This window comes from Bos indicus, chromosome 15 (genome assembly GCF_029378745.1).
Source record: "Bos indicus isolate NIAB-ARS_2022 breed Sahiwal x Tharparkar chromosome 15, NIAB-ARS_B.indTharparkar_mat_pri_1.0, whole genome shotgun sequence".
In the NCBI taxonomy this organism is placed as follows: domain Eukaryota; kingdom Metazoa; phylum Chordata; class Mammalia; order Artiodactyla; family Bovidae; genus Bos; species Bos indicus.
Window position 1 is genome coordinate 734,353 of NC_091774.1, and position 7,856 is coordinate 742,208.

Genomic DNA, 7,856 nt, shown 5'->3' on the forward strand with positions numbered 1-7,856 from the left:
GGCTGCAGTCCATGGGGTCGCTAGAGTCCGACATGACTGAGCGACTTCACTTTCACTTTTCACTTTCATGCATTGGAGAAGGAAATGGCAACCCACTCCAGTGTTCTTGCCTGGAGAATCCCAGGGAAGGGGGAGCCTGGTGGGCTGCCGTCTATGGGGTCGCACAGAGTCGGACACGACTGAAGTGACTTAGCAGCAGCAGCAGCAGCAGCAAGCTGAGAAATGTAACCACATTTCTAGCAGGATATGGGAAGTAGGGACCTGAATGTGACATTGGGAATCATCCCTCTCGAGATTCATTGTAACACCTGGGACCAGAGAGAAAATCATGTCTTAGTCTTATTCTCCATAATTTCAAACCACTGTTTGCCTTAAAAGCTGTATGTGGGCACACAAAAAATATCAAATTGAAAGTTTGATGACTGCTTGTTTTATGTTTTCCCTTTCTTTTATAATGAAATGACTTCCTCTCTAAAATTCAGAGCTCTTATCAATATCCTTCATGATGCATGTGCATGTCTTGAACAGGTCAGGCTTTAACAGGAGTCTGAAACTGGCAAAGTGATTGGCAAACATCATTTATATAGGTAAGTTGATTCCTCAAAACAACCCAAAGAGACAGTGACTCACTCTTGAAGTTTCAGCTAAACAGATAGAGATGCTTTTAAAGGAAAATTGTGTCACTAACTTACCTTGTCCTACATGGCTAGTTTGTGTTCAGGTAGTGTTTGAGTTCCTGCCTTCAGAAACCAAACTGTCTACAGTTTCAGTCATAGGTGGTTTCCATACCTCAACCTGAAGACAGGTTTCCACAGCTAGCACAACACTGAAACTGAAAATAAGAAAACTAATAACGATAACACTTTACCCACAGAGAAAGATAATCTGATAGTGCATCTCTCTCTATAATTAAACTAGAAGAAGCCAGAAAATAAAATATATTTTAAATACTGAAAACAAGTATTTGTCTTGGCATATTCATACCAACAGACTGGTTCCAAATAGGAAAAGGAGTATGTCAAGGCTATATATTTTCACCCTGCTTATTTAACTTCTATGCAGAGTACATCATGAGAAATGCTGGGCTGGAAGAAGCACAAGCTGAAATCAAGATTGCTGGGAGAAATATCAATAACCTCAGATATGCAGATGACACCACCCTTATGGCACAAAGTGAAGAGGAACTCAAAAGCCTCTTGATGAAAGTGAAAGAGGAGAGTGAAAAAGTTGGCTTAAAGCTCAACATTCAGAAAACGAAGATCATGGCATCCGGTCCCATCACTTCATGGGAAATAGATGGGGAAACAGTGTCAGACTTTATTTTGGGGGGCTCCAAAATCACTGCAGATGGCGACTGCAGCCATGAAATTAAAAGACGCTTACTCCTTGGAAGGAAAGTTATGACCAACCTAGATAGCATATTCAAGAGCAGAGACATTACTTTGCCAACAAAGGTTCGTCTAGTCAAGGCTATGGTTTTTCCAGTGGTCATGTATGGATGTGAGAGTTGGACTGTGAGGAAAGCTGAGCACTGAGAAATTGATGCTTTTGAACTGTGGTGTTGGAGAAGACTCTTGAGAGTCCCTTGGACTGCAAGGAGATCCAACCAGTCCATTCTGAAGGAGATCAGCCCTGGGATTTCTTTGGAAGGAATGATGCTAAAGCTGAACTCCAGTACTTTGGCCACCTCATGCGAAGAGTTGACTCATTGGAAAAGACTGATGCTGGGAGGGATTGGGGGCAGGAGGAGAAGGGGACGACAGAGGATGAGATGGCTGGATGGCATCACTGACTTGATGGACATAAGTCTGAGTGAACTCCGGGAGTTGATAGACAGGGAGGCCTGGCATGCTGTGATTCATGGGGTCGCAAAGAGTCAGACACAACTGAGCGACTGAACTGAACTGGACTGATTCATACCCAAATGAATGCTCCATTCCGAATGGACAAGTGATATTCTTAGATAAGTGGATTGAAGGGACTCTCACTAAAAGAACTAATTAAGGGTTCATAACTCTCAGAAGAAAACTAAACCATAAACGAAGAGTGGCAGCAAAGAGAATTGTTACAGAAACAGGGATAAATGTCACTAAAGTTAAAGGAACATGGATATTGAATCAATATTTAATATAAATATACTTGAAATCATATACTACATAGACAATGTGTAAACTTCATTATTAAATAATTTATTATTAGTGATGAATTCTGTGCCTGCAGATGAAAGTTTATTAGTTAGAAGCAGGATAAATTCATAATTAAAATATTTTAAGCTCCTTTTATTATTTAATAATAAAGTAGATGTACTGATTAATGACTAAGACAAGTATGAATATAAATTTTAAGTCAATTTATTGAAAATAGATGATAGAATGTGTCATAGTCAAACAAGGAGTAAAAAGAAAAGAAGCTTAGAAAATATGATTTAATTCACAGTGGGTAAAATAAAAAAGCTTTGACCAATCTAGGAAAGTGAAAGTTGCTCAGTCATGTCCGACTCTTTGCGACCCCATGGACTGTAGTCTCCCAGGCTCCTCTGTCCATGCGATTTTCCAGGCAAGAGTACTACAGTGGGTTGCCACTGCCTTCTCCAGGGGATCTTCCCAACTCAGGGATTGAACCAGAGTCTCCTGCATTGCAGGTGGATGCTTTACTCTCTAAGCCACCAGGGAACCTCAATCTAGACAGCATATTAAAAAGCAAAGATATTACTTTGCCAACAAAGGTCCTTCTAATCAAAGCTGTTGTTCTTCCAGTAGTATGGATGTGAGAGCTGGACTATAAAGAAAGCTGAGCACTGAAGAATTGATGCTTTTGAACTGTGGTGTTGGAGAAGATTCTCAAGAGTCCCTTGGACTGCAAGGAGATCCAACCACTCTATCGTAGAAGAAACCAGTCCTGAATATTCACTGGAAGGACTGATGCTAAAGCTGAAACTCCAATACCTTGACCACCTGATGTGAAGAACTGACTGAATGGAAAATACCCTGATGCTAGGAAAGATTGAAGGCAGGAGGAGAAGGGGACGACAGAGGATGAGATGGTTGGATGGCATCACTGATTCGATGGACACAAGTTTGAGCAAGTTCTGAGAGTTGGTAATGGACAGGAAAGCCTGGCATGCTGCAGTCCATGGGGTTGCAGAGAGTCAGACATAACTGACCAACTGAACTGAACTGAACTGACTGAACTGGAAACAATAAATGTACTGCTAAAGAACTATGATTATCAGAAACAACTTTTAGTTTTTAAGTATCAGAGATGGGATAGAAACTATAAATGATATGAGGAATAATACTAACTTATTACTTGACATAATTTAATAATATAAACTCCATATTTAGAGAACTATGAAAAGAAAAGAGAAAAACCCACAAACATCTCTCTCATGTCTTATGTGTGAAACAATAAAACTTGTGTGGGGATACTGAAGATCTGACAAAAGCAGAGAAATCAACTAACTTGGCAGAATAAAACCATGTTTTGCTCAACTGCCATCTCTTCTGAGAATTTTCCAGCACCATAAGATTCCCCCACTTGTATGCCTCAGAAAGAGATGCCAAAGGTGAGCAGTGGGGTCCATGACATGGAGATATGTGAAAATCCTAAACAAAAGTGTCATTGTGAGAATACTTAGCAATGATTTCTTATGCTTAGACAAGTGCTCTTTATATTATTTTGTGTTTATGGTTGTGAGCTGGTAAAAGATCATAATAAAAAATTATTAATGAAAGTAAAATATCAAAATGAATCCACCACAGGCATACATGTGTTCCCCATCCTGAACCCTCCTCCCTCCCCACACCATCCCTCTATTTAGCAAAACTAATACAATTATGTAAAGTTTAAAAATAAAATAAAATTAAAAAAAAATAAAATTAAAAAAAAAGAAAGTAAAATATCAATTTTAAAAGGACACTTGTAGGTAAAACAAATCATAAGAATCTTTTTTTTCAAAATCTAAAGGCAATTTGGCATTTCTGCCAAATGATTTAAGAATGAGGATTCCATTGGACCAGTACTAACATCTAAACAACTTTCTTAGAGTAATAACTTAAGATACCCAATGATATTCACTGATACATAATGTGAACCAAGGAAAAATCAAGCAAACAAAGAGAAAAACCTCTCTTCATGATATGGCTGACAAGTTTTTGAAAATATTTCAGAAACTATAAACCTTCCAAATCAAAAAAATTTCATTGTCTTAGCACCGTTTGGTAAATCTGTCTTTTATAACTTTGTACTATGCAAAGAGTTGACTCATTGGAAAAGACCCTGATGCTGGGAGGGATTGGGGGCAGGAAGAGAAGGGGATGACAGAGGATGAGATGGCTAGATGGCATCACCAACTCGATGGACATGAGTTTAAGTGAACTCCGGGCGTTGGTGATGGACAGGGAGGCCTGGCATGCTGTGGTTCATGGGGTTGTAAAGAGTTGGACACAACTGAGCGACTGAACTGAACTGACTGACTGACTATTATGAGCACTGTGAATAGAATTATCTGTCCTTAGTAATTTTACATAACAATAACAATGCAGTCTGGTCTTGTCATTAAATTCCTATGTGACATTTATTTTAAATACACTAAAATAACACAAGCTAATGATCTGACACATTCCTCCAAGTCTCATAAGTGAATTACAAAAGAAAAAAAAAAATAGGAAGAGTGATTTATGTACTGAAAATTATCTCTGATTAGTTAGAGAATACAAATATATTATATACCTCTGGTGAAATGTGTATCTGAATTGATCAACAATTTCTCCTGAAACACTTTGCTTATTTCTCTTTTTACATCTTTGTTTGGAAGGCTTTAGGTCTGTATATTAAAACTCTGTACACTTATGAGTAAAGTGGGTAGAATAAACTTTCCTTTATTAACTTTATACAGCAATAACAATGCTGCTTGGTCTTGTGTTTTAATTTATATGTGGTATTTTTTTAATACACTAAGTCACAACTAACAATAGGCTAACATTCCTCCAAGTTTTATAGGTGAATTTCAAAAGAAAAAGAATAATTCATAGCCAAAATTATTTTTTAATTTAAATAACTCACTAATTGATCAGACAATATGGATATATTACATATCTGTGATCAAAATGTGCACCCTATTTGGGAAAAAATTTCCTTTGCATCATTCTCCTTACTGAGTTTTTAACATCTTTGTTCTGAAGGCAGTGATCAAAGGGTTTAGCATAGGACTCAAGAAAATGTAAAAAACAGCTACAGTTTTGCCTAGTTCTACAGAGGTCTTGGAAGAGGGCCTCAGATGCATGCAGAACAGTGTCCCATAAAATATAGTGACAGCCGTCACATGAGACTTACAGGTGGAGAAGGCCTTGTGCCTCCCTCCTGCAGAGCAGATATGCAGAATGGCTCTACAGATGAAAATGTAGGAGATGAAGATGATGGTGAGAGAACACATGAGGTTGGAACCAGCAACTACAAACATGGCAGTCTCTTTGACATAAGTATCTGAGCAGGCCAGGACTAGGAGAGGTGGGTCCACACAGTAAAAGTGGTTGATTTCATTGGGTCCACAGAAGGAGAGACGGAGCATCAGGATGGTCTGCACAAGACCATTTGCAAAGCCGTAAGTATCAGATCAGATCAGTCGCTCAGTCGTGTCCGACTCTTTGTGACCCCATGAATTGCAGCACGCCAGGCCTCCCTGTCCAGCACCAACTCCCGGAGTTCACTGAGACTCACGTCCATCGAGTCAGCAATGCCATCCAGCCATCTCATCCTCTGTCGTCCCCTTCTCCTCCTGCCCCCAATCCCTCCCAGCATCAGAGTTTTTTCCAATGAGTCAACTCTTTGCATGAGGTGGCCAAGGTACTGGAGTTTCAGCTTTAGCATCATTCCTTCCAAAGAAATCCCAGGGCTGATCTCCTTCAGAATGGACTGATTGGATCTCCTTGCAGTCCAAGGGACTCTCAAGAGTCTTCTCCAACACCACAGTTCAAAAGCATCAATTCTTCGGCGCTCAGCCTTCTTCACCGTCCAACTCTCACATCCATACATGACCATAGGAAAAACCATAGCCTTGACTAGACGAACCTTTGTTGGCAAAGTAATGTCTCTGCTTTTGAATATGCTATCTAGGTTGGTATAAGGAACAGCAAAAAGAGAGAGGCAGACACCTCGGGACATCTTGCTGGCATATAACAAGGGTTTGCAGATGGCCATGTAGCTATTGTAAGCCATCACTGTGAGCATATAATAATCTTCAATCACCAAGGCAATGAAAAAGTAGAACTGTATAAAGCAGCCAAGGAAGGAAATTATTTTTCTCTTGGATAGGAAATGAACCAGCGTCTCAGGAGTGATGTTGGTGGCATAACAGATCTACAAAAGAGAGGTGGCTGAGGAAGAAATTCATTGTAGTCTGAAGCTTTGAGTCAGTTCTGATTAACAAAATCATGCCCACATTACCAATGACTGTGATCAGGTAGATGACTAGGAAGACCACAAAAAGGACAGGCTACAAGTCAGCTCGATCTGTCAGTCCCAGGAGGATAAACTCAGTCACCTCTGTGTAGTTTTCCTTTAACATTGTGTTTGCTCAGCTTCCAACATGTTCTAAAGTAAATGAAATAAAACTCGTTTGTCATTTTTCCATTACTCACATCATATCATCTGATGCCCATTCCTCTCATAATGTAAATACATGTGAAATAAATAGCCTAGTAAGCGTGAAATTAATACTTTGAATATCTAAATTAATACAGAGCTTCTTTACATAAAGTCATACATTCAAATGCTTTTCTCCAAGTCTTTTCATAGTTGAAAAATATTTATGTTTTCTGAAAATTGTTTTCATGATCAGAATTACTTATAATTCTTTAAACATTGCTTTTCATTGAAATTATGACACTTTGTTTTTCAATATAACTTATGATGCGGTATCTAAAGCATCAGTCATCAAAACTCATGTGTTTTCACAGCTTAGTGGACTTAAGTTCATGGAATTGGTGGGTCTTTATAGAACCAGATTCTGTCTACTTGCCCCTTCAAACTCAAGATCACTTTCAGACTGGTCCCTCACTCTGCAATGCATATCCTCTTTCCCCACTCTTGTCTATCTCAGGGGGTCCTAAAATAATCAAATATTATTCAACTTTTAAGATAGCTCAAAATATCTTTGCTTTGTATTTTATAGACAATTATTGGGGGCCAATTTGTTGCATGAGATACAAAATCAAATCCCTATTTTTGGATAATAGAGAAGCATATAATACATAAATAATGTGTATGTTTGTGTTGGTGGATGGGTATATATATATATATGTATCATATATCAGTGATATTAAATATTCGAGTATAGAGTGATTGGGGTATAGAGATATTGTATTAAAATCACCCTGGTGTGAAATATGTGGAATCTAGATAAGTGGTACTGATGAACCTATTTGCAGGGCAGGAATAGAAATTCAGACATAGAGAACTGGCTTCAGACACAGCAGAGGAAGGAGATGGTGGAATGAATTGAGAGAGCAGCATTGAAACATATACATAACCATATGTAAAGCAGAGAGCTAATGGAAAGTTGCTGTACAACACAGGAAACTCAACCTGGTGCTCTGGGACAACTGAGAAGGGGGATGATGTGCAAGGTAGGAGTGGGGTTCAAGAGGGAGGGTGCATATGTATATGTAAGGCTGATTTGCATTGTCCTATGGCAGAAGCCAACACAATTTTGTAAAACATTTATCCTCCTATTAAATATAAATTTAAAAAGCAATCAAAAAAGATTGTCAGCAATATCCTTGGATCATAATGATTTTAAGTTTACCACGTTTTAACTCTTGCAAAGAGTAAGTATAAATTCTAAAACTGGAATTTTC

The 7,856-nt window shown here is 38.6% G+C and overlaps 1 pseudogene; it reads right to left on the bottom strand.

Annotated features, from left to right (window-relative positions):
• Positions 1 to 5,117: 5,117 nt before the first annotated feature.
• Positions 5,118 to 6,565, bottom strand: LOC139176131 (olfactory receptor 5M5-like; annotated as a pseudogene).
• Positions 6,566 to 7,856: the final 1,291 nt, after the last annotated feature.